Source organism: Nomia melanderi, chromosome 8 (genome assembly GCF_051020985.1).
Source record: "Nomia melanderi isolate GNS246 chromosome 8, iyNomMela1, whole genome shotgun sequence".
Lineage (NCBI taxonomy): Eukaryota > Metazoa > Arthropoda > Insecta > Hymenoptera > Halictidae > Nomia > Nomia melanderi.
In genome coordinates this window covers 8,194,297-8,222,161 of record NC_135006.1, presented here as the reverse complement: position 1 = coordinate 8,222,161, position 27,865 = coordinate 8,194,297, and the positions used below count along the sequence as shown (strand labels likewise).

Below are 27,865 nucleotides of genomic sequence, written 5' to 3'. Positions count from 1 at the left end.
CGTAGTGAAGATTTTAAAGAGAATTTAACAAGCATAAGTATTACTCAACTTTTTTAAATTCAAATTAAACATTATGAATAACTATACTTCAGAGAAAACATAGACATAGAATATGCCTAGAATTTTCATCCTTTTTTAACAAATTGTCAATGGCAAAGTAGCTGTATTGTTCATAATTGAAAAGTAAATATATTGTTATCCTTAATCCCAATATGATAAAACCCATGGACAGCAAATATTATCATACCACTGTAATCTGTTCATAAATACAAATTGCCGATTACAGACTGCTGATTTTTATTTTTCAATGCCGATTCCTCGTAAGAAAAACGTTTATTGCAAAATTTCTCATAATTTCCAATAAGATACCACCCACTCTCTGCCACTGCGAGCAAACACACTGCATTCCGTAGAACGAGTAATCAAAAGATTCTCAAGAATACATGTATTAGTAGTACACTCCAAGTTATTGGTAATTACGCTAGCGCATTGGATTATGTGCGGTTCCACGGCTCCTATTTCAGGATAAAGCTGATATAAAGCCAGCCCTAAACTAAGTGCAAGGTCTCGGCACAACAATTCCCAATTATCGCTTAAACCTCACTAAGTGGATGCACTTGATCCCTTGGTAGATTAACTTGGAAAACTCCTCTATGGGCTTACTAAAATATAAGGACGGTCTGTTAATGAAAAATAACCCGATCTTCCTACATTTCAGGATGCGGGGATCATTTATAACGGCTTTATCATGATACCCCTCCACCACCACCTACACCCCGATAAAAGCGTGTCATTTATTACATTCACAAATTGAGTTCACAGCTCCTCTTAATGGAAAATTCGAATGATGCTGCCTGCTAATTATTGCTGATGAGGGTTGACGATATCCTCCGACTTTAAAAGCAGCAGAACGAATTCATTCAATATACTCACGATAATGGATTAACCAGGTAATTAATTATGATTCAGATATATTAAGCTTTTCAGGTACAAAATGGAGGAGTTTGAATAGAAATGTACGAAATTAATAACTGTTGCGTGATAATGCTGAATATAGAGCTGGCTAACATTTTCCATTTTTGGGTAAGATTAATTACAACAGTAGTCAAAAAATACATATTTTATGGTTTCGGTTCTGGATACTTCCAATTTTTAGTAACTGTCCGCCTTGAAAAATATATTGTTTCATTTAAAAATATTTCGTTCTTTATAACTTTTCGTAGAACGGATAAGAGGAAGTGATGTGATAAATCTTCCTAAAATGGACTCTCCTTACAAGTAGACTGATTAACCAGTTCTTCAGAAGTTAAAAAATCTCTTTAGAAGAGTTAAACTCAATTTTAGCTACCGTTGTACAGCTGCAAGGAGCTTTTGAACAATGTTTAATCTGATGACATTGATAAGTATGCATATGAGAGTATTGATGAATATTGTTGCAACCTCATACATTATTTTTTACACGTTTTCGATTTTTTCAACGTTTATAATTCTAGTATTTTTCTTTTTAATGTTTTTAAGAATATTAGAAATAGAGCTTAAGGTTTTATTTGAATTCTGGTATTCTCTATACTCATTTAGGTCATCACAAATCTCTGTAATTTCACTCTTTATTGATACATCGTTATCTTTTTCATATACATCGTTCAAATCAATTATCTTACTGCACTTAACTTCAAGAATATATAAAACTTAAAAGAGAATTGTATTTTTCCATACACGAATTTTCAGTCCTTGTGTTCTTAAAAATACACTTCCAAAACAATTTATGAATTTTTATAAATAAAAAAAATGTATGTATCTTACGTTTTTTATTGTAAAAAGGACCTTACGATTAGATTTCTCGATTCTTCCATAAAAAACTCCATTTGAGTTATTTTTATTTCATTTACTATAAATGCATCGGGGTTAGCAATTAGTGCAGACATGATGAAATTGGAGTGTTTCAATCGCGAAACAGCCTCAACTAGTTGCTGCAAAACAAAACTGTCCGTCCTACTCTTGTTTAATTATTCAATGAATTAATTAAAGGTATGTTTCGAATAGCGCGGTCAGTTATCGATTGAATTAACTCCAGGTAGGATTTTATTCTTGCTTTCCTAATAGTAAAGGTACTTTAACGGTTTGTACCAACCAATGATGAAATTTCATTCTCTAATGCATGATTCGTTTGTTTCCTTATCAATAATGAATTACATTCTTCACGCTATCTTTAAATTATTATCTACGTAATGCTGTTCAGTACAGCTAACGATTCAAACAAAACAAATTTAATATGGAATATTTAGTTTTAACTTCAATTACCCATTGATGTTAAGAAATTCCTTTGAAAGATCAGCGTTTGTACTAGAAATACTAGCTCTTACTTCTTAGGTCAATAAATTATTCAATCTTACAGAAATAATTGCCACCCTTATGCTATTATTTATCATTTTTTTTTCTGACAGCGATAGAAAAGTTTGCATCTGTTCTTCAATATTGTAGTGTAATGTGTACTTTTCATGTTTCCTTGTTCTTAAGAATTCTACTAATTTTTTATTCAACCTTATCACATTCAATAGTTAAATCTATACAAAGACAACTTTTCCCGTTATATTACCCATTGTGTAATACTTTACATATACATACGGAGTTACGTAGCAAATTTTTTTTTTACATAATATATATTAACTGATATTTAAATAATATTTGTCTCTATTCTCAGCTGTAGAAAAAAACCGATAAGATGTAATCCCATAATTTTGAATTAAATAAAATAGTTTAGTTGTTATGTAAAATGATCTTATAATTTGTACTCAGTGAATAGTTGACGACAAAAAGTCAATATATACAGATAGCAAGAAAAATCTGGTATTAGTATTCCATCTACTGTTTGTTAATAGGTTAAGCGCTTTAATTATCATGGTTAGGTCTTCCAACCCTGGGAATGCTTAATCCTTCCTAGCAAAAATACGTGGCTATCTCAGAAGCGGACAACACGCGGGTTCATTCGTACTCTTTAGCCCTCAGGTAGCATGGGTCGCTTAATTGCGTTAAAAGGTTATGAATGGCCGCAGAAAATACACGCCCACGCGTTGTTAAACACCGCCAATTAAGATATTTAGCGTTCTTCGAGGGGAAGCTAGTATCATCTATTCTAAATACGTCAACAGCTTTTGCGTATTTGCTCGTACGCTTTTATCCCAGTTTATTATCGTTAAGCTAAAAAGTTCATATTATAAAAGGCTTCCGAATTTCGAATTCGCTAACTTTATTTGTTAAATCCAGCTACTTTGCAAACTGTGCTTGTCACTGCTATATAGATCTTTGATATTTTGTAATAATTTGTTCATTAAAAGTAACAAAATTTTAGTGATAACTAAATTCATGAGTATCAATGTCATAATTGACTCATTAAAGGGTAGTAACATTGAAAATAAGTACTAGTAACGTTCAAGTATTGCTTATAGCACCACGTTTCTAAATTTATACTGCTACGTTCATACTATAGAATTAATTTTAATCCCTTGCCCTATGATTTATTTCTAAACTGTAATCGATCTTAACTACTTTGTTATTAATAACTTATTGGAAATAAGAGAAAACTCCAGTCTGAAACAAATTGAATAATATTTATGTTTGTTAAATTCTATTTGAAATCTTCACCACAAGTCTGACATAATATTGTACGGCAAGGAGTTAAAAAACGTCTCGTTTGTATATAAACAGTTTATTGTACCATTATGTAAGGATATGTAACATAACATGAACGTCATGATAAAACATAGAATTATAAACTATAAACGGTAGAACAACAATTAAGTATTTCGTGAAATATTCAACATATACTTGATTTATATACTGAACTAAAAAACTTTTACAACACATTTCCCAGATTTGTTATACATTATATAACGTATAACGTTATTATACGTAAGTAATAATACAAATTTATTATAAAATAGATATGATATGTTAAAAGATTATAAAAATTAAATCTTATTATAATAATAATTAATAAAATATCTATAAAATATAGAATTCTACCGGTTTAAATTACTTTAAACGAAAAATAACTACAAGTTCACACCCAATAGCTGTGAAAATAAATCGAATGCAAAGGGTTCACTAAGTACCTGAGGACCAATGGAAGGACATCGAGACCAGGATATAAGGATGTTCAAGCGAGACTGTCATCTGGTAACACTCGTACGCGGACATGTTGTCCTGGCAATACTCTAATCAGTAGAGTTCCAGCAGGTATCGGCAGGCGGCACTGCCATCCCTCTTGTAAGGCGGACAAGTTCAAGTGGAACCCCTAAAGCTCTTCCTGAATCCTTTGGCAAGGGTTGTGATGGCAGACCCCTTGTGGTAGACGGTATCCGGACTAAGCCTGTTAGTGCAGCCGTAATTGCTGTCGGTTTAGCGAGGTACCTGTTTTGGTTTGCAACTGTCGTCCTTTTCTTTCTCTTTGCTAACTCCTTGCCCTATAATTTATTTCTCAACTGTAATTCAATTCAACTGTGTACACCTACTTTGTAATTAATAATTTATTGAGAAAAGACGAAAATTCTAGGCGTATTCTACGTATATGTTTGCTCTAAAGCATAACAATTGATAACAGAAGAATAATATTCAATTTGAATACACAAAAATTGAGTAACATTTATATTTGTTAAATTCTGTTTAACTGCGTTGTTCATCAGATTTCTGTGAAAGTTATATGTCGTTATTATTGATTTTTTGATGCTGTACTAAAAGCAATCAGGAGGCACGATTTATTATCATGTGTGTATATATGACCGTTTTAATGTTAATACACTACGAAGTCAAGATAGAGATAGATAAAAAGACAAGGTATCTAAAATTATATATTCGAAAGTACTCACTTATACTAAGTGTGGTCATCAAAAAATAGTTAAATGTTTAGTTAAAAAGATTAAATATTTATTTTTAACTTATTAAAAAAATGTTGATGATCTTTAGCGTTAATTTGGTTAAAATTGCAAAGATTCGTCATAAAAGTCACAGGATGTGTAGTAAATTCTTGTGATATATGTTACATAATATAATGATTCTATCTCATCGAGTGTTTACATAACTCTCGTTTATTTATATCTTATCGTATACTGAAACTACTTTGTAGATTGGCTGTCCGAAAATTCTGATTTATAACAGTGCCTCTTTAGTAAACACTATGCGTGCCAGTTTGAACAGTATCCTACCGAACATATTTCCCTCTAGCAGCTCATGTTAGAGTTAACATGGCGTCGCTAGAGGTAGGATATAAAACATATGTTGTTCAAGCTATTCGAACGTTTAGAACCGGACTGTCAACATATAAATCCTATATTATAGAACATAAATATTTGGTGTATAGCGCGGTTGAATTCGGTTTCAAAGAAATTTATTTCAGAAATGCTATACGAGTTGAAGAAAAATAAAGAGAAATAAAAGAATTTATTTATTTCAAATTAAGTGATATGTCAATTAATTGTTAGTTTTCTAAGGATACCATAATGTGTGATAATTTTTTACACTTTTAATGGAATATTAAGCTTTAACTTGATTGGGCAATTTTGAACGTGAATAACAATATTAATTAGTTAATTTAAAGCTAAATCTATCTTTCATTTTTTATTACGAAATTATATCTTTGTATAATTTCAATTATAATTTAAATTTACCTGTAATGATGTCGTACGTAATTTTTTATACTACAAGCGGTATCTTTTATTAGTTTAAAGTGTGAACAATATATGCATGAAATAAATCAACAGTGGTATTGTTAATTTGATAATATTAAATTTTTTCTAAAGAAACTATTTTTTACTTTCTATTTGTTTCAAAATGCCAAGATACTAGTGATTTTGTTATCAAACTGTGTTATTAATCACTTATATTAAACAGTATATATAATTCACTCGGGAAATTCTTAAATTGCACGAAAATTTTTGTTCTACAAAGAGAAACAGACATCACATATGTGGTTTAAATATTTCACTAACACATAGACTGGCTTCTGCAAAGAAAGTAATTTATGTTCCACTGTTTCATCTCCATTAAACGTGGAACGATGAAGCTAATAAAACCATTCAGATGAGAAAATAACATTTCTGTCCCGGTTTATCCGAAAAGTTGGTGTTCAAGTGAAAATATAAAGCCCGAGAGAAGAGAATTCGTTTCATAATTCGTAATGCGAACGCTGATGTTAGTAACACCTTTTTATTACATTAGTGAAATGTTTATTGATGTCTTGAAATTTATTAAGGTTCAGAAAAATATTAAATAGCATTTACCCATTTGCGTAAAGAGTGAACACTTTTATAAATATTTTTTTGGAATATAAATATTTCTATGCAAGGAAATCCAAGGAATAATTAAGATAAGCTGAAGTGTATCGGATCAAAATAAATATTCAGTCCACATTTGTTGTATTGTAAATTATAATTTTCATTTCTTGTTTCTTACTTGCAAAAGGAAGATTTAAAATTTCTTTTTCACGTTTTATTAATAATATTTCAGTATTTTTATTCCTATATTATCAAAGAAAAGATAATTTGATTCGCCTTGATCATTCATTTTCAAGGACATGGATTATGTAATACCTAAATTCTCGAATATATGTGTAATCTAAATTGTTCTATAATACTAAATTGTTACAGAACATGATTTTTAACTCTTAGAATGCACGAGTGAATGCTTATAAATGTTCATCACTCTTGCACTGTTGGAGGCAGAAGTCAATGGATCAAAATCATGCAGTTAACAGCACGATTACACTGTTTCGCAACTGACAATCGATACACCTATTCAGCAGACACGTCGGGTAAACCCCTACCTATGACTCGTGACCTCTGACACCCTGAATACATTGTTTGAGATGTTGTTAGTCTTGTTCCCAGCTAGTCAGCAAAGAGTTGCGACGAGAGTAGGATCGATGTAAAGCCCCGCAGAGAGATACCCACCAGCGGGTAGGATAAACAGACCAACGTGACAGTAGATCGACGTAGAAACAGGTATATTGCTTTGTTTCCTTGAAGAACTAGATTCCAAGAGAAAGATTAACCACTTTGGCAGTGCTTATAATTTAGCATCTAAAACTAGGAAGAACTGATCCGTTGCAGAGCTGTTGCAGATATCAGAGTTGTTAATAATATTGATAATTTTCTTTTGGAAACTTCACTGTTGGAAAATTGAACCTAATAATTTATATTTTAATTAAACAAGTAGTGATTTATTGCATGCTCAGAAATATATCTACATACCGTGTTATAAATGGAGAATCGAAACATTTTTATCTTTGTATTTTGAATTTGTGAATTATGTTTAATATTGTTTAGTATTGTTAATAGTGAATTCCGATAAATGTCTATAAGAAATTACGAGTGTATACAAAAATGTAATATTGGTGTAAGAAAATAAGAAAAGAACGTGTTTTATATTTATTGATTTGTATTTATTTGTGCTTTGTTAGTTAAGTTCTAAGTGACGCGGAAATGGTAAGGTGATCACCTAACCCCTCGGCAATATGACAAAAACTTACATTGGACGTAAAGTTTTTAAGAGTTTCACTTGTACATTTGTCTAATTCATTCATTTTGATTTACCTCGTGGAACTCGTTATATTCAGTAAAGAAATTAGATTATCACCAATGAAAAATTAACAAAGAACATGAAATTTCCTTTTCACGCTCAAACATCTCATATAGTTAGCTGTAACAATTCACAGTATAATTTAAAACAGTGTCTAACAGTATATCCATCGATCGCACAGAAGCGTTACCGCCGTTAGCAAATTATAATAGTGTCCACTAAAACTTAACTTGTTCACAATTAATTTAAATAAATGATATGGCACTTCACAATAATCGCAATGCACTGATGCGCCTAACAGACTATCGGTAGCTACCATGCAGCAGCGGCTATTCCCTAGTCAGTATGCAATTGAAGGCACGCATACATGTATGTTCATGGCTACGACTGTGGTATTATGCATACGATGTAATTTTGCCTCTCTTACGAGATAATCCCCTCTCTCAGCTGCCACTTGTTCTTGTCGCTGCTTCCGGCTTTGTACTGCGGCAATTGGGATTTCCCCGACACAGGTGAGCTGCTTGTGCGTGATCTAAATGGTAATGATTGGAACATTGTCCGGTTGAAATACCTACTTAAATATGAAAAGTTAATAGCCTTTGATTGAAAACGCATCAATCTATTATTCGATTTGGGAAATTCGTCGTCAACCTTGGTAACAATGCGACTCATTACGCCACACTGAATACGCATCGCTGCAGTAAGCTTATCCTGAACGTTCGCCACTGATTAAATGAATCGATATTAATTCGACCTAAAAATTGATAAAAAAATTGTTCGACCTGGTGTCGGTGCAGAGCCAGCGGCGGAATATTACGAAAGAAATTTCATAATGAATCCTCGCGTCGACTATTCAGCGGTAGACTTGTATGGCCGGTGGGTATTAAATTGAGCGTAAATGTGGAGATATCGAATCCGAAATTGAGAATTGCGAGCGTATCGGATGAAAGGACATCATATTAATCATCGCAGCAGGGACTAATGCTTCTGCGCATGTTGAAAAATGAGGTCTCGGCTATGTGCGTTCATTATATGCCGAAGCGATCAGATTTAATGGTTAATATGGATAAATTGCGAATGACATCTGTTTATCGGACAAATGCAGCATATGAACGGAACGTTTACCGAATATTCATATGAATTCGCGTTTATCGGACGGTAGATATGAAATAAACGTCCTCCGAAGACAGATTGTAAATGACACGATTTTCGGGAATGCGAGAACCTGCTGGCGATACGTAGGTTATTTTAAAATCGTATTTACTTTCCGTCACAGTATTTATTTTTTTATTCGCGTGTGCGATTGACTGGGGCTAAAATATATGCATACTTGTAAAAAAAGATTTATATAAATGTTACGATAAACAAGGACGTGTGCAATATTCTCTATTAAAATCTGGTTGATAATGAAGTATTGCAATAATGGAAGTGCAATATGGCGTAGTTTTCGGCAAACTAGAAATTTTGATACATATTAGGTGTATAAATTGCTTTTAGAAGGAATTTTGAATATTTACAAGTACTTTTGTTGTGTACGGATCTGTGTTGATTCTGTATTACGTTAGCAAGTATGTATATGTTATCAACAGTCACCTTAAACATAACTAATCTTTAATATTCAATAGTTACATTAATTATTCTACAAAGAAATGTGATATACAAGCACAAATGGTAGTTTTATAAAATTTTCATAATAAGAAAATACACGAATACATTTGGATTTGAAATAATTGTTAGAAATGGTTAAATTTAAAGGTGAGTCGTTAGTTTATAGCATCCATTGATTTTTACTTAAACTAATAGAAATACGATGATTATGTGTTAAGTTTAGAAAAAAGTTTATACTTGATTTTACTAAAAGTGTAACATTATAAATATAATTTTATTATAAACATAAAATTATTGATCCTGTTTTATATAGTTTATATCCATGAATATAAGAGTATCGTTTATTTTTAGCAGACTTTAGTACTCGCACAGTACGCCGAGAAAACACTAGAACCTAATGCAAGGTTTGTTGCTGACGGCCCCACGTGTAAGAGTATAGCATTGTTCCCCCAATAGTAATTCGATGCACCAAGTGGTCGCATTTCGGATAGCCTGTTCAAGTCCATGCACACCCTAGCCTACACCTTGTTAGGAAGAAAACGCCATTAAATTGGCAGCAAAGAAGTGGTTGCATCAGGGATCGCGTTTCACTGACCAGTTCCTGAAATGTCTATCTCCTGGAAACCCGAGTAGTGAGATTAAAGGAAAATTTGAGAGCTCCTCTCAGACTTCTTAAACCCTTCTATTTTCCTCCTTGTTTTGGTAGGTCATTAGCGTTACTGGTATAGTTGAAGTTGTTAAACGAAGTAAACGATGTGATATCTACCTCTCGGAAATGGCCTATTAAAGATGTAATAACCGCAACTTATACCTCCATTGAAATTTACTTATTCCATTTTTTCATCCATTCCCTATTCCATTGAGGACTATCAAACTAAAAAGATCGTTGTACATTCATCATTAGAGAAGAATAATCGAAGGAAATGTTTTTTAACACACTGTTGATCAGTAATTTTACACAAAAGCTATCCCATGTCATCGGTTATTATTCCGCAATTAAATATGAAAGTGAAACAATCTAAACAAACTTCAATATACTTTACTTTTACATAATGAATTGAATTGAAACTTTGAACACATGTTTTGTATAACTTTGAACATTTTACTTCGCAACACACTACATTGCCTGCATTTCAAAAATTGAGATAGCTAATACAAGTGCAAACACGGGTTAATTCATGACCAGTAAACAACGTTTGGACATGAAAACACGAGTTAACTCGTGACTGGTCAATAGTGCGTTAAAAATTAATCTTTTCGGAAGTAATTTTTCTTTTTAAACGCAAGAATAGTAACATCAGAGGCAAGGATTAAGAATTTTATTACTATTTGATACTGAAACTATTGAAGTTGGAATTTTATAAAATGAGAATACATGGTTTACATTTTACTATATAGAGGTTCACTCTAATGTACCAATTCGAACAGTGATTTAGACTAGGAAATTCCCAGTTCTAGAGTAGCTACCAAACATAGCGAAGCTACCAAACACAGCACAGCTATCAAACATACCTTAACTACATAACAAACAAAATTTTCATAACGTTTAGAACTCGCGACATCTCGCATATCTTTTAAATTTCGAGCATAACACGAATAGAAGGCAATAATTAATATATGTCGGAGCACATAGCGAACTCTATTGCGAGCTCGCACGATACCTGAACGAAAAGCCTTGATTACAGGAACTCGCTTTAACTTCTATCCAACTAATTAGTCGATCCATAACTTTGCATCTATTACGGAGTAATTGGCAGACTAATCATGACCCTCTCACTCTTCTCGCAGCTTCACCGCTACATGAATACGATGAAATTTTTATTGACGCATCGCGGTAAATTGTTAACTGGTGCTCCCAACACTCATTTCCCGTTTCGTTTGTCGGCTAGGGATGATTCTAAAAATGAAGAAAGAAAATATCGAATTGAAGTTAAAATTTTGCATAACCCAGAATAATTCGACAAGCGTAAGATATTTCTAACGTTCAATGTGGTTAATAGCGTTGGTACAAAAGACGCTTGAATTTCTTAAGAATATAATTGGAAAAACAATATTATGACAGAGAATGATTTTACCTGAAAATTATTACAAAATCCACTATATTTTGAATAGTTTATGCATTTTTCCATATACTTCAGAAAATGTTAGAAAAGATTTTGCTTTAAAGGGTTCATTAATTCTATCCACAACGCTAATGAGAATTAAAAACACAAACACTCTCAGTCTGCTTTGCGACAATCTCGCCTTAAGGTATTCCATTCTTTCTCTCTCTAGAACAAGTGAACCAGCTTATACACCAGGTGACATATTTAACTAAAAGTTGCAAACAATTGTATGCGTTACTAAAGTTGAAAACATATTCAGATTTATACTTCTTCCTTCATATTCGCGAAATACATTTTTCTGTATATATTGAGATTTGATGAAAGAAATATTGGCAACATTCAAATACGTGAATCGGTATATATTCTGCAAAGATAGATACAATAACTTCAAGTACATACTTTATACGAATTTGCAAATTCCCTAGTTACAAACATCAAAACAAGCAGACACAAGCTTTATGGCTACAGCTTTACATTAGATTGTCCCGAACGTTTCTTTCATTTGATTTCAATGTTTTATATTTTATATTATATTATTGAATTATATACAATTGATTCTGATCCATTAATTTCGTTCCAAAATTTCTACCAAATATTACAGGCAGAGTTTGAAATTCCAGCAAATGTAAAATCTGCTGACGAAGAGCTTGATTCATTAGTAATGCGTATGCAATCATTCATCATTGGGGCTGATTTTAACGCTGAACCCTCTCTTTAAAACAACAAATAACTCAGGAAAATTAATTTACACACGTATGACTAACATTCCTTACTATATCTCCTATAGCAACATATTTTCACATGAAACACCCAGAGCCTCGCATACTAATATTGACTTCTTCTTGCCCATCTCTACCTTCAATCTAACATGTAACACTATCAATGAGCTCTCGTCCAACCATCCTATGCAAACTTTCTTCTCATCCTGTGCAATTAAACTCTAATCAAACTAATTAAACTCCGCAACACATTCAGCCGAGTATATAAAAAGACGAACTTCTCCTTTATAAGAAGTTATGCAATCTCTTCACCGAATAAATAAAAAAATGAAAAGTCGGAACTTGTAGCAAAACATAGTGCCATCAAACATTATGAACTTTAAATATCGGCCCGAACGTTATCTGGAAATTTACAAGGCTTTAAAAACAAACATACAAAATTCTTCCATTTATTCTCTAGCAATCATTTCCATCATCGTTGTTCGAAAGAAGAAAGCTTATATATTTTATCAGTCGCAATAGCTGTTTGTCCTATTAAATAAATATGTAAGTTATACGTATTTCGTATTGATAATTTATACATAATTGGAAAAATGTGAACAGTTTCATATTCTTCAGTACAATTCAGTTATATTTATTTAACAGATTAATTGCTGTGTGAATTTCATACGTTTCGCGTGAGTGTTATTCATTTGATTTTTAGCAAAAATCTGTAAATGTCATTATTAACAATTACATATTACATAATTGTGTACATTTTACTTTGTATTGTTAACTACATAATAACGATTATTCATTATTTAATAACGTACTGTTTAATTTATTCTATTACTTAGGCACTTAAGTTACTGAGGAGGCAACGGAGGTGTTCCAAAGAGTTCCCCAAAGCGCCTGAGGATGGCCACTGTGGGGGTTTTAGTCGGTAAGAATGTGGCATTACCTTCAACTCTCCCCTCCCTACTGGCTATCCCTTCTGTAGACAATTTCTCTCCCAATAGAATCGTTTCACTATTTACTTTTATTATTGAATAATAAAATTGTAAAATTTTAACTAATAAATTGTAATTAGAGTGCTATTAATATAGACACGAATTAAACCAATTCCATTCAACACAATACTATATTTATATTTATTACAAGGTTATACTTCAATAATTTGCAATATAAGAATATAGTAGTCAATGGATAACAATCTACTGTATTTTTTAATTTGTAGTGCTTCTCTGTTTACATTATTTTGTTTCTGTAAGAACCGTAGTTTGAGATCTAATTGTCAACGTGTAACTGAAGATGTAACAATAAAGTTAGCTGCACAGTTAAATTTCAGAAATAATCCTGCACCTCTCATACTTTCTTGGCAACTGGAAACATGCCAACGTCCTCTGCTTTCTAAAAATCCAACAAAAATCCTGGTAGTACGACAAACTACAGGCATATGATGCTCTCCAGCTTCTTAATCGTGGAAAAGATTGTATTAATCCTTACAGAGAAAACAGCCGAACAGAATCTTTTAGATTACCATTTCTCTGTTATTAGATTTTTAATTCTATAAAATACTACTTATATTCTGTAAGACACTACTCAAGTAACTTTGTATCAATCACAACACAGTTGAAACAGTGTATTTAATGAAACGGAAAATGAAAAATGAGGACTCATTACGGTGACTATTTTTTTAACTTTTTAAACAGTGTTGTTTAAGTGTTTGTTAATTCAAAAAACAGTGTTGAGTTAATTCAAATTTTCCGATACACTGTATAATGGAGAAAGGAAGAGCAATGAAAAAAAGTTCGGAAGCATGATTAATTTTCCGATGAAATGAAAATCGTAAAATAACATATAAAAATTTTAAACTTATGAAATTATGAAAAAGATGTTGAAAGTTATGTATAATAATTGTGTTTAATTTATATCATTAAAAGACAAAAACACAGAGTTTTATGTTTTTCTGTTTGAATTTTAATTGTTCTTTTAATATCAATGCGTATATGAACAGGAAAGTTTCGTTATATCATTCTTAATAAATAAGATCTGTGTAATGGATCACTGAAAACTGAATTACAATTAGTTTCAAATAATAAAATTTTTTAAGGATGTTGCGCTAATGCCTCGAAATTACAGTTTCAATTATTTTGATATAGTATTGTATACCGAATAATGGAAGCTAGTAATTTTTAAAAATAAATTGTATGTAATTTACCAAGAAAGGAAATATAGTGAATCGATTAAACAGATTAATTTATATCTTTTAATGTCAATTTTTATCTATCATAGATAGATACTATGCTCAACAGTATAATATCTAATTCTCCTTTGAAAGAAACAAATAAATAGAATCGTGGGTATATGAATTACGAAATCGTTCATAAATCGAAATTGTTGAAATTGCTCTACACATTGTAACAAGAGTGTTAGAAAACCACAATGCCACAAAGGAAGCAAAGGAAAATCGCGCAATAGCTTCGGACCGAATTTTAAAAATGTTATCTCTTCATTCGGGAATTGTTCGTGAAACTTTTACCGCGATAGAGTTTGGCCATCGCAAAGGCAATATCTTCCGCTAGCCAAACCGCTTTCATTTTGATTTCGATCGGTGTTGCTTTTTCGGAGTGCACAACACTCGTCACGGTATTTCTCGAATACCCCGCGCGACTTGACACTCGCAGATTAATCAGCTTTACGTTAATTCGGTACCAGAGGGAAGCGCAACAAGACGCGCGCATTGTATATTCAGGAGTGCATTTCTCTCCAACCTACAATTCAATTTACATTGAATTTGATTATGTAAATCTTTGCGAAGAAGTTTTGTTTTACTTTCTGTCATTCCTTTATTTGTATAGTGTATTATACTTACTGTCTATAATAACGGTGTCCAGAAAAGTTTTAACAATAGCCATTATCATGTTTTGTTTTCTATGTTCCCGTGAATTTATAGAATGTGTCATTTTTATTTAGACTTGTATGTATGAAAGGCGATATGACGTATTAACATCTAATACTATAGAAATTCAATAGAAAAACAAATAAAACATTTAGTTTCAAGAACTGTAGTTAAAGTTTCTTATAACTTATAACAAAATAATTTATGGATCTTTTTGTGAATATGAATGGTTATTAATTTTAAGTAGCATAGGTGTTTGTTTCAGATTGTTTGCTTTTACTGTATCTCTTGAATCTAATTCTACATAAATTTGATTAATTAATACAGATTTTAAACATTTTTAGTACGTAGAAATCTTGAGATTATTACTATTCGAAATTTTGTAGGTATGAATTTACATTAGACATCAGAAGGGGTTATTGTTCATATCTCCTGCGTAACATACAAGTTGCAGAGTTTAAACAAAATTAATATCGACAGAACATTCTTTATGTTATTTGTCTGCGGTGATTAAAATGTGACACTCTGTACATATCGAGAAATTCAAATTACTGCGATAATTATTCAAAGTTACGAGCATTTGAAAGTCTTCCAAGTTATAAAAGTCCTGGAGGTCTCGAAAACCGTGGAAGATTTGAAAGTTTCGAAAATCTTGGAACTTTCTTAGAAGTCCGGAAACTTATCTATACCGGGTGTCCCAAGTTTACGTTGAAATACTTTAAAGACTGCTAAGGAGTTCATGTGGAAGAAACTCTTTTTACGACATTATATCTCATTTATGTCAGTTTGGCAGCAATCGAATTTCAATTTTTTTTAATGTTTCACCCTGTTTACATTGCCGCCCTTCAGATTTTGGAATTTTATAAGTTCACAATCGTATCAGTCATTTATAAAATAAAAAATTTTAATAATTTTGATTGCATATTCTATAATTTGATTATTATACAACTTTTCATATTATAAATATTTATTGAAATTAAATTTATATCTCGTATCGTCTAATTCGATTTATTCCAGTTAAATATAATTATTTCACCATTAAATTATTATTCTGTACTCTGGCATGTTTCATAAAATCATTCATAAATCTTTCACCAATATCTAACGCATAATGAAGAGGTGGCACTTCAATATAAATAATTAATACAACAATATGCATACATTCAATTTTAATCTCTGTATTTAAAGGTAAAGTGCAGTCTTCAAAATTTTATGCAAATTTACATTTTTGTAGTCAACAACCGCATGATTGGAATAACATAGTATTTGCCTTATTTCCTATGTTAATAGTTTCAATATATTAAGCATAATATAAGGAGGAATACAATTTTATGAAATTTTCTGTTTTCTTTGGTTTTATAAACGAAGTCTGGAATCTGTTTATTAATTAAAATCAAAAAATAGGTTAAAAAATATATTTTTAAATACATCTTATTATCTCTAACGTGCATAATTACTAGCTTAAACCAATTATCAGGAGACAATGAGATCAGATCACGAATGTTAAAATGTTTCCATTTTTCCTTCAACATGCTTAGTTAGTTTGAAAGATCCGCAGGTGGGACAAGACCAATTTCAATACTTCAAAAACTTTCAAACTCCGAATAATTATTACAGTGATTCAAAGTTCTGCTGTGATTGAATTTCTGGAAACTTGCGGGGCCAAGATTTTAGTGCCCATTAATACTGATCGTCGCACGATGATTAAATAATACCCAATCTGGTTAGTGGAATGCGATCAGAATTATTCGAAGCGACCTAAATATAAATCTAAATCTAACTGAAAGTAATATTAGACAAGCCTGATTTAGAAATTCTCAATTTATTGAAATTAATAAATTGATTCCAACAGTTTCAAACTAAAATAAATGCCAAGCTAAAATAAAATTCTTTGAAAATTGAAATTCTTAATTTAATTTTAATTCAGTTATAATTTGTATAATTACAACAATAGTAAAACTGTTTCACACAAAATAAAAATATCGAACTTCTTCATTCGAACGTGAAACTCCTAATTTTAAATGATTTAAAAATTGAAATTTTTCAAGCTAGAATAGAATTGCTTAAAAATTGAAATTCCTAATTTAATTTGAATTCAATTCTAATTTGTATAATGACAACAATATTAAAATTGTTTTGCACAAAATAAAATTTTGAAACATCGAAATTCTTCGTTCAAACGTGACACTCCTAATTCTAAATGATTTAAAAACATTTGTTAGACGTATTGCTACATAATTTGGACAGTGAGCGTTCGTTGACGTTCCATTTTGCAATCTTCGACAAGCCTACCCGCCGAGAAGTCGGCTTAGCCTCCGCATCTATATGAATATTGCGCGCGGAGGGTGGGCTACTCGAAAAAGGAAGCAGCACATGTGGGTAGATTGTGTAGTTCGCTGTGAGGAGTTTTCATAACCGATCGATTTCTCTGCAGGGGCGAAAGAAACGCTGGCTGCGTAACGGGTAGCCCCGTAGATCAGAAAGCAACGCAGGGATTCGCTTTGTTTATCTTCTCTCTGTCTGTTACTTATCACCCATTTCCCCTTCTCGTATTTTCAGTGTCCATCCTACCGTGAAGAAGTGATACCAACCGAACGCGATCGAAAAAGGGTGCCTGGCCAGATAGAAAGGACCTGCCGCTGGAGGTTCACCAAAAACATTCTTTTTTTTCTCCCCTAGTTAGTCCCTCGAATGCTTTCCCTGTTACGCCATTGCTTCCGTACGCGGAACAGATCTTTCCATTCGAATAGAACCACCATACATGCGCGCAGATGCATGTCATCTGAGAAGTTCAAATTCTAATATTTTTAGAATTTTCTCAACTTCATAGACCTTCGATTTTTCACTTCACGAACAGTTTTTCTTCAGTTTCGTCGTATATTATGCCCGCGACCGAATAGGTCATATAGAATGCTAGACGTGTTCCGCCCCGTGACTTCTGGCGGCAGTTCGCTGCTCTCGATGCTGATAGAAACTCTGCCAGTCTTCTCGGTCCTTGTATTTGTCCACGGTGTTATTAGGTATCTTTGTTTCTGTTCTTTTGTTTTGAATGAAAATTAAATAGCCATAGTTGGGCTGTGTGACTTTTGTTCTCCGTTGATGCTACGTGGTCGTGTTTCAGAATTTGTTCTGTACCTATCTTTGTTTCTTTTTCGTCGATGTTTTGTGATGATCGTGTGATTTTCCAAATAACGATAAATCGTATTCAAATCGTTCCATTTGCGATCGCGAATGTTGTTTCCCACGATATAATTTTAAACAGGCATTAACTTTACCAGTCTATCTCGGAAAAGTGTTTTTAAGAGTTCAAAAAGTATAAAATATTAATTTTTTCTATATTTCAATGTTATCGTACTGTTCGCAGTGTAACTTTAAAACCATTTCTTGTCATTTAGAAAATTTATGACCAGATAATAAGATGACGTTTGGACCATTTGTATGTTGCTAATAAAACTTGATATTTTTACTAGAAAACGTAAGACTGAATGTTTTATATGATTTTATACTTTTATATTTAAAATGGATAATGAATCAGTAATTCATATAAATATTCTAACATTGTTGTAAGTTGTCGCTTACAATTATTTTATGTCCCTTCGGTCAAAAGAACTTTTTCATTAAGAAGAACTTAATGAGGATTTTATCACGGAAAGCTAATTACTTAAGAGGAGACGACAGATTGTAGATCTTGCAGTGGAATGAGACAATTTCACACAGAATAAATTCTTTGATCCATAAAACCGTTTAAAAAGTACAAATTATTTAAAAAAACAATAAACATTACTGTTTGACGTAAAAAATACACAGCCGTATTATTTTTACTGTTCCTTTAATATTGTTTATATTATTTTATCTAAGAAATCATGAATAGTCCCATTTATGGGAAATTTAGCAGGGAAGAAATTATCAGAATGTATACGTTGTGAAAAAATGTACAAAATCTGTGAAATCCTCTATAACATTTGCTAGGAAAACCCATTTTTGATCGTCATTTTGCTTCCCCAATTCTACAGTCTAATAACAATTAGTATAATCATAAAATGCTTCTAAAGATCTTAATAAACGAATATAATTATTCTTTTCAAGCCTGTATTGCGCTGACGTACACCATAGACAGTAAACTGTTCACCACCAAAAAGGACTAAAATACGAAGATAAATCGAGTTTCATCATAGTACACATGACTTTCGAATTGCCGTGTTCTTTTTACACGAGTATCCCTCTTATGTGGGAAATTAGAACACTATTTAGGCAATAGTTTTGATGCGAGACGTAAATTTAGTGACACCGAATAAAATGTACTTTTGTTTTTCAAAATGACATCGTTATTATTCCTTTTGTTTAGCTGTATGAAATAAACATGTATTTCTAAAACTTATTCCAGCTTTTCTTTCCAATATTTGTTTTCCAACTGACTCTATTTACGCGAACGAAAATAGCGTAAAACGAATCGTGGAACGAATCTTCGCGTAAATCAAGGCAAGTGTAACCCATTCGATCGATACACGTTAATCGAGTGTTACTCGATGAAATAGAATCTATTGTAAAAGAGATTTTACCACGACAGATCCTTTTTCCTCACGGATTCCTTGTTGTCGGCAGATTTTCATAAAACTTATCCCTCGGCCTTCAATGTTCCCGTCCTCGTCTGCTCGCAGTCTTCCTTCCTATTCCATTTTTAATCCATAGTCCTGTCGTATCTCTTGGATTGAACCAGCAACCCCCGACGACGGTGTTTTGCTTTCAATTTTCCGGCTTTTAATACAGCTGCCGTCGCGCTGTTTTCCAGCAGGCCGGTGTGTGTCGGCTGTTGTTGTCGCCGCAGCGCTGCAGGAATGCCCGCGCGCCCGTAAATACGCGGCTTATGCCGTTGCCGGAATTAATAGTCGGTGAGATACGTGAACGGTTATTACCATAATGACCGTCGCATAATTTGAATCGGCCATAGAAAACTCGTCGGGGTCGTCGGGTGGGCCGGGTGTTTTTTCCGCTTTTTCCTCTTCGTTCACCTGGGTCGCATGTGGGTCGAAAACGGCCGGAAAAGCATGCCAACGGCGATTCAGGGTAAAATGAAAACTACTCGCAGCGCCGGCTGGAAATATCACCTAGTAACGACGAAATGTTCAGCTGTTTTGAACGGCTACGACGGAGGAACAGCCCACGTGATGCATCGTCCGACGGCAACCCTGGAAAACAACCTGGTGTAGTTTGCTATGACCGGAAGAGTTGACTTTGTCCGTTCCTGGGTAACCGATACTCACCGAGGCACGAAATTTTTAACCCTTTGCACTCGATTTATATTCAATGTTGTTGGGTGTAAACTTATATTTATTTTTAGAGAAATGAGTTAAAGTCATTTACAACGGTAGAATTCAACGTTTTATATTTATTGCATTTATTATTATTATTATAAGAAGATTTAATTTTTATAATCATTTAAATTGTAGCACTTTCTAAAGTATTACGAATATAGTGTAATAAATTTGTACTGTTGTCTCCAACATGACATATAAGTGCAAAGTGTTAACTTTGACATATAAGTGACGGGGAAATAACTTGTACGAGTCAGTTATAATTTAACTCTAAACGAATCAATGCCGCCATGTAAGCGGGATGGCACTTTTATTATTTTTTAATTAACTTTATTATTTTTATCGTTGTTATTGTTGTAATATTTACAATTCACACGTGAAATATTGTGCTAGGTCGCTTCTGTGAATTTGTTTCCTCTTGTTATCTATGTTACGGTATTTTTTGACGGTAAGTAAACTTGAAATATTTCCGGTCCGTTAAGGGTTAATTTGCGTATATCTCTGTTGTAAGAATATTTGAGTAAATTCGTGGTTCACAGATATTATATGAGTATCCGTAACTTACAAATATAGATTGTAATATTAACAAAGTGATTATGGAAATGCAGATGATTCTTCTTTATTTAGTTATTTAACTCTCTATAGTGACTTCGAGGTCACATATCACTATACTGAGTTAAACTGATTTACTTAATTTTTTACCACAAAATGACGAATGAAATTAAATAATTAATCAACTACAATTTTTATACACACGGGCGTAAACGTTTAACGTCATTCTAACTTCAAAGTTATAAAACCTATTCGTTTTAATAACATTATTAAGACTACTGAATACGTTGTTGATTTGTATTCATAGGTTGATAGTTATTAATTTCATACTGCATCACTTTCGTTATTGTCACAAAAAGAAATTTGGGCTATAGTAGGTTAAAATTACATATCCAATATAGGTTATCGTCTTTAATACGGGTCACATATAAAGAGTAGTATATTAATCATTTATAGGAAGGGGAAACGTTTCTTTAATAGATGATCTCAATATCATCCGCTGTTAACAAGTCTTGGAAAATGTTTTCAATCTTTTACGTCATACATTGTTTGAGGTTAGTGAATGCGGTTGGTTTTACTTTGTACACTCCATAGTTTTCTGTCAACAACGGAACCGTCTTCTCAAAACTTAAAAATCAACATATGAATAAGGATTTCGTTGGAATAAATAGGTTAATAAAAACAATATGGTTGTGGATACAGTTTTAAAGTAAGTTCGAGATAAATGGAAAATTACTTATATTCTGTTAGTTAAAACTAAAATGAATTAGTATTGCTATAAGTTTTTAATTGAAAGAAAAACCATAAATATCGATTCAATTGTATAAGTATTTTTAAATTTCCTAACAACTGATCGATTTAACATTAGTATTTTAATATTCTTTTAATACTTTATTTGCGTATTTGAATATTTTTATTAAATATTTCATTTTTCATGTATAACCCCCAATTGTTTTTTGCCTTAAATTTTTTAATTGGTTTGATTGCGTTATTAGATTATTTTGCGAAGTGATTTTGTTTTATATTGTAGGGTAATGAAGAATGTTTATAACCAAGCGATAGGAGTGTAGGGCATGCGAGAGATTACGGTGCAAATGAAAAGTGTTTATGACCGAGCGATAGGGATCAGGTGACTGAGAAGAATGTTTAGAACCGAGTGACAGAGCTTGAGAGATCGAGGTACGATTAAAGAGTGTTTTGGGATCGAATGTTAAAGACTGTGTGAGTGAGAGGGTGAGTACAAGAGAAAGATAGAATAATTGGGAATGAAATAAGATGCGTGAAGGCAGTGAGGAAGGGTAGTCGGAGACAAGCGTTGGAGGAGTCAAGAGTATTAAAAGTGTATTAAAATCCGGAGAGTATTGCTCATTACACCTCTCCTACACAGTACACAGATTGAAAATCCTACAATATGAACATCTTATTACCGGAAAATACATCTGGGACTTTGCATTTTTACCATTGTTCTTCACATCAATTTCAAGAAAAATATTGTAAAAGTTAAATCAAATACAACTATTATGTAAAAGTATATTTATTCTATGTTATTATGAAGCAATTAATGTGGGTCAGAGTATACCTCATAACTGGTTTTATCTTTAATGGAAGAAAAAACAAAAGCGCTTGCACAGAAAAATCGAGTACCCGATATATTAATGTCGATAATATAATACCAATCGATTAATATCTAATATTTGAATGAAACATGTTGCTCAGATTTTGTAAGAAGTTATATGGAAAAGTAATTATTATTTACGTTGATCTGCAGTAAAGAAAAATTTTAATAAAAATAATTTTAAAATATTGTTTTTGAAGTGTTGTAAAGATATATAAAATAAATTTAGTATTGTTTTTTTTTCAATTTGAAGCATTTTAAATTATGTTGAATGGACTTGCTCTTTCAAATTTTATAACGAATCTGATTGTTAATTTTGAAAGTGGCTTAACTCCATTCTTGGTAAGAAAGCGCATATTATTCACTTAATAATTGCCATTATTTTAATAGGAATTGTGAATTTAACTCCTTTAGATACACTTAAGCAGTATGACTCATTGGTATCCTGTACGTATATTTTTAATTGCATTGAAACACAAATCCTTAAATACCTCAATTTAAGTATAAATGGATTTAGGCCACTTTCAAAATAAACGGCTCAAATAATCCTCTGTTTCTGCAAACGATTTTCATGTACATTAAATTCGAATGTGTAACCAATGAATCACATTCTTCAATCTTCAAAAAAATAAATTAGTTTTCAGTGATGGGAATCGAAGCAAGACTTTATTGGGAAGCGACATCGGAAGGAAATTTCACTACGATCCAAAATTACACTCACTAGGAAACGTCGAGAGGTATCACAACCTCAACTCCACAACTACGATGAAAGCGTATTAAGGGGGAGCTCGTGAGTCTTTGCGAAATTCATGATGAGATAAGACAGACTGTTGAGAGTTTTTGGCAAATTGACAGTTTGATGTTAGCAAAGATTATTAATACGTTCTACGTGATCAGATTAAAATCTCTAATAAGGAATCTGATCTTTACTTGATACTGTTCACTAAATGAATTTGAAAGAATTGAGCTCCATGAAAATTGAGCTTTTAAGAAATAATTAGGATTATTACAATTAGCATTGTAAGATTAAACTTTTGATACTCTTGTCCGCACGTAGTTATTAACCAATGTTCTCATTAATGGTTCATTCACTTAAAAAAAACAATTTGGTCTGTTAATAAAAGGTATAATTAGTAACATGTTCTCAATATAATGGACAAATTTTATCTCAGATCTGAAGGTTTTCTTAATGGATTATAATACCAAGTATTTTTAAAATACACTCGTATCCTTTCTTTTCCATAGTAATAAAAAATGTTACTTTGATAATTCTTACCTAAATATTAGAAGTGGTAGTAATTATGTATTAATATTCGAGTGTAAATGTCAATGCAAATTCACAATTTTAAATATTAGTTCACATAAATAAATTGTTTCAATAAAACTTGGAAAAGATTATAAAATTTTGAAAAATAAAATTTGTTTTTTTTTTTTAGAAAATACGTTTAATGTCTCTTTCCCATTTCCATAGAATATTGAAGCTAAAAGTACATAACTACATTTATCCATCAAATTATGTTTGTTGGTAATAAAAATTACCTGTTGTTTCAGCAACCTTTATCTTACTCAGTGAGAACAATAAGTAGATACATCTGTATAACGTTATATTGTATAAAAAGCTTAATTTTATCAACTTTTGTTGGTTAAGAAGATATAAACTTTCACAGAATAATCATAGTCATGTTTTCTTCATTAGAAGAAGTTTTGCTAAGACATTAAGTAATTTAGTAGTAATTACATCAACGGCCCGGTTATTGCTGGTCATTTGGAATTAGAGCTTCTTAATGGCAATGTACTTTCATTTTCAATCATAAATTATCGAGACTTGATGAATTTTGTCTTGATTGCATCCTCTTCAGTGTGTGCAATGCAGTTAACCCAGCAACAGTTAATCCCAAGTGAGACTCCAGCAGAGTATCAGGTACCGAACTATTTATCCCGAGAGAGATTCGAGCAAGACGATGCGACAAAACTGTCTCGGCTACCAATGTAGGTACGTAGGTCGGTATCTATACGAACAGTTAAAGATCATTATCACTTGTGCGCCATTTCCTTTATCTCTTATCGTTTCTACTTCTAGCACAGATTTACATCTTATTTACTGGAATAATATGCCCTTTACTTTTAAATTTCTAATTATTTAAATTCTTAATTCTTTAAATTCCTAACTATTTAAATTCTGAATTCTTTAAATTCTTAATTAATACTAAAGGAACTTGCAATCTCAATGTAATATTTTACATTTTTCCCTTGTATTACCAATTTTCAGTTTATTAGACGTTTTAGGAAATCTTAAGGAAATGGAAAGTAGAAAATAGATTTCTATTCTCTCAATTACTATTATATTTATTTCATTATTTTGTTAAACATCATTCAATGTTAATTAGCTAAAACAAATTCCTTCAACAATAAAAAAAGTTGTACTACCATAGACTGAGAGAAAGTTGGGCATGTTTTTCTTCTTTCAGGTTAAAACCAATCGAAAACGCTGACTTTTGAATAATCCACATGAAAAAACTGGCCAATCACAAACTTCAGTTTGTGCAAAAGTTGTTAATTTACTTTAGGGAGTAAGATCACGATCCTGAGTAACTTACCCTAATAACTTAATTGACAGTCTCTTATAGTATTAGAGACATCCATTAAAAAAAGTTTATTCTACCAGTAAATACTTATTCAAGTGATTATTTATTTCTCAACCATATTCTTTATCTGATTATCATATGAAAAGTACATAAATTTGTATTTCCCACTAACTCTTACAAGTTACTGATCAAAATTGAAATCTAAATAAAGTTTCACAGTCGATTAACCAACAATAACCTTATGTGGCAATAACAATCATTTCTCTCAAATTTTTAATCTTCTCGGCTAACAAGCTATGTACGTCTTCTCAAATAACGAATGACTTTCATATTTCCATACAATAATAACTGTACCTTCACGCATGTGCATGCGAAACGGCGAGTTTATAAAATGCGTTTACACGGGGGACGTGATGCACGTAAAAGGTGAATGGTCTGCTTCCTTGGAAAATCGTTGCCGCCACGTTAGATGCCTGCCTTCGCGACGGTTTCGCACGTGCCGTATAAAGGGGTGTGTCTTCGTCCGACGATATCTTTTTCAGGGATGCAGCGGGTTTTCCAAGGAAGGTAGAAAAAAAGGAAACGTGAGAAAAAGACGGATTTTACCACGAAAATATCATCCCTGGTGCCGCTACTCGCACACCCATACCTCATTCCCCTATTTTCTTTTCTTCATCCCTGAGTTTTCTTTTCGGCTTTACCTTTCCGTTTCCTTTATTTCTGCCATGATAGCTTACCCTTTGCACCTTCTTCGGTTCTTTTAAACTTATAGGAGGTTTGTCGTTTTATAAACACTGGTATTCGTCTATTAACGATTCTGGCGGGAACGGGTTCACTCTTTACCTTACAACAACGTGTCACACACGTAGTGCAGATTTTAAAGAGAATTTAGCAAGCATAAGAATTACTTAAGTTTATTGAATTCAAATTAAACATTATTTTTCTGTCATCAATAATTATACCTTAAAGTAAACATAGACAGAATATGCCTAGAATTTTGATCTTTTTTTATAAATTGTTAATGGCGAAGTAGTTGTAATGTTCATAGTTGAGAAGTATATCACACACGAAGGGGTTAAATCATTCACGACCAATTACACACCAGGCATATAATTTAATATCTAGCCATGGAAATACGATCATTTTCAAATAAATTATGAATTAAAGGTATATGCAAATTGAAACCTGCATTGGTTTGTCTGCAGTGTTAATTTTTCAGCTGCCAATCGTTTTCTTCTTTCCTAAATTTTCGATATAAACCAAAAAAAAGTTTTGGCTCGTTAGGATCGTCTTTTAAATAAAATATCTTATAGGTTAAAGTCTCTTGATGCTTGGTGAATGTACTTTAATTGATATAAATCTTGTCAAATGTGGTTGTTTGTTATTACTATCTGTATTATACATTTTTCTACTCTTTTTGTTATTTTTGTTTGCAGGTTTTTGTAGAAGCTCAATCGACGTTTTGAAATTCGAAAGTAAACGTAGTTTTCTCAATAGTAATCTACTTACTGTTTTCCATTCGTATATTTCTTCTAATGTAGAATTCAATAACAAGTAATATACAGAACAATTGCAAATGTCAACCACCGCCTTATATTAAATACGATATAATTAAATTCAATATTAATAAGTTTTCGGTGAATCAATTTTCATGAAGTCACTCAATAATTATACTGAGCTACCGTAACGCAATATTCATGTATGTATGTATGCGTAGTTATTGTGATATAAACATATCATTAATTAGTTTTAATGTGTATTATCTCTAATGGAATTGCAGATACGTAGTGATTTGCTTAATGTTTAATATTTACGGAATTCATAATTCAAAGGTTGTTGAAACGGACTTTAGAACCGATAATAGAAATTTAACTTATATAGAGAAATATATAACACGTAAATCTTTCGTATAAATACACCTGTACGAAAAAGTTTATCAATAAATACTTTTGCATCAATTACCAAAGTATATAAATTCCATTTTAACCCCTTGCTTCGTAATATCGTATTGAACGTGCGGTCAAGATTTTAAACAACATTTGGTAAATATAAATATTGCTCAATTTCTTTGAAAATAAATTATTTTTCTACTATTATTCTGCAGTTTTCTAGTAAATTATATAGGGCAAAGAGTTAATAGATGAAATGAAAGGTATAATTTTACAAAAGTTGTTTTCATCCAAAGTTGTAAATATTTTGCGGCATATTATTGAAAGAGAAAACAAAGTTTTCTCGAATAGATGATTCTATCCCCTAAATTCGTGCTATGCCGAGAAGAAAAACCAGATTTCCGATTACGAATGAATTACACTATATAATTACACGAAAAGTTTCATGGTGTTTCAAATTCTCTAGTTCCCCGCCATCCCTTTTTAGTGAATGTGAGAACCGATCAAAGTCCGAATATCTCTGTGTGAAGTTTAGTTGGAAATCTCTTTACTGAGACCCTGTCAACGTTCCGATATATCAAGGACAATTGAAAGAGACGAAAAAGTCCAAAAAATCGTCGGAAACCGATTCCCAAAAGGTCCGCACAACTTCCAGATACCTCGGGGTTTGGTTTTAACGTGACCACTTTCGCGGTTTTGAGTTCAGGAAAGTTCCCGTCGCTCTTCCATTTTTATCGTCATTCGATGTTGAACTCTTTCATCGGGTGCCCAGGTCCCTATATCGAACTCCACTAACTATAAATAACGATTTTTTTGTTAAGCAATTTTTTTGTTAGAAGTGTTCCGACCGCAATTTTGTAACTTCTTCATCTTATGAGTATGAAAATTTGATGTATTGATTAGATAAACATTATCAGTTACGTTTCAGAAAGTAGTATTGGATGTGGAAAATATTGATTGGTGTTGTATTCTTTTATAATATCTGAGGAAAAATGATAGATTATATTAATAATTTATTACTAAATAT

General features: G+C 32.0%; 2 long non-coding RNA genes across 2 annotated transcripts; one reads left to right on the top strand and one right to left on the bottom strand.

Annotated features, from left to right (window-relative positions):
• Positions 1-3,787: 3,787 nt before the first annotated feature.
• On the bottom strand, positions 3,788-7,915 carry LOC143174761 (uncharacterized). Its single transcript, XR_012999065.1, has 3 exons — positions 7,523-7,915; positions 6,818-7,021; positions 3,788-4,463 (listed from the first exon to the last, which is right to left on the bottom strand). It is a non-coding gene; the product is annotated as an uncharacterized LOC143174761 (long non-coding RNA).
• On the top strand, positions 6,890-23,151 carry LOC116426417 (uncharacterized). The gene is made up of 3 exons (XR_004234905.2): positions 6,890-6,995; positions 12,841-12,926; positions 23,002-23,151. It is a non-coding gene; the product is annotated as an uncharacterized LOC116426417 (long non-coding RNA).
• Positions 23,152-27,865: the final 4,714 nt, after the last annotated feature.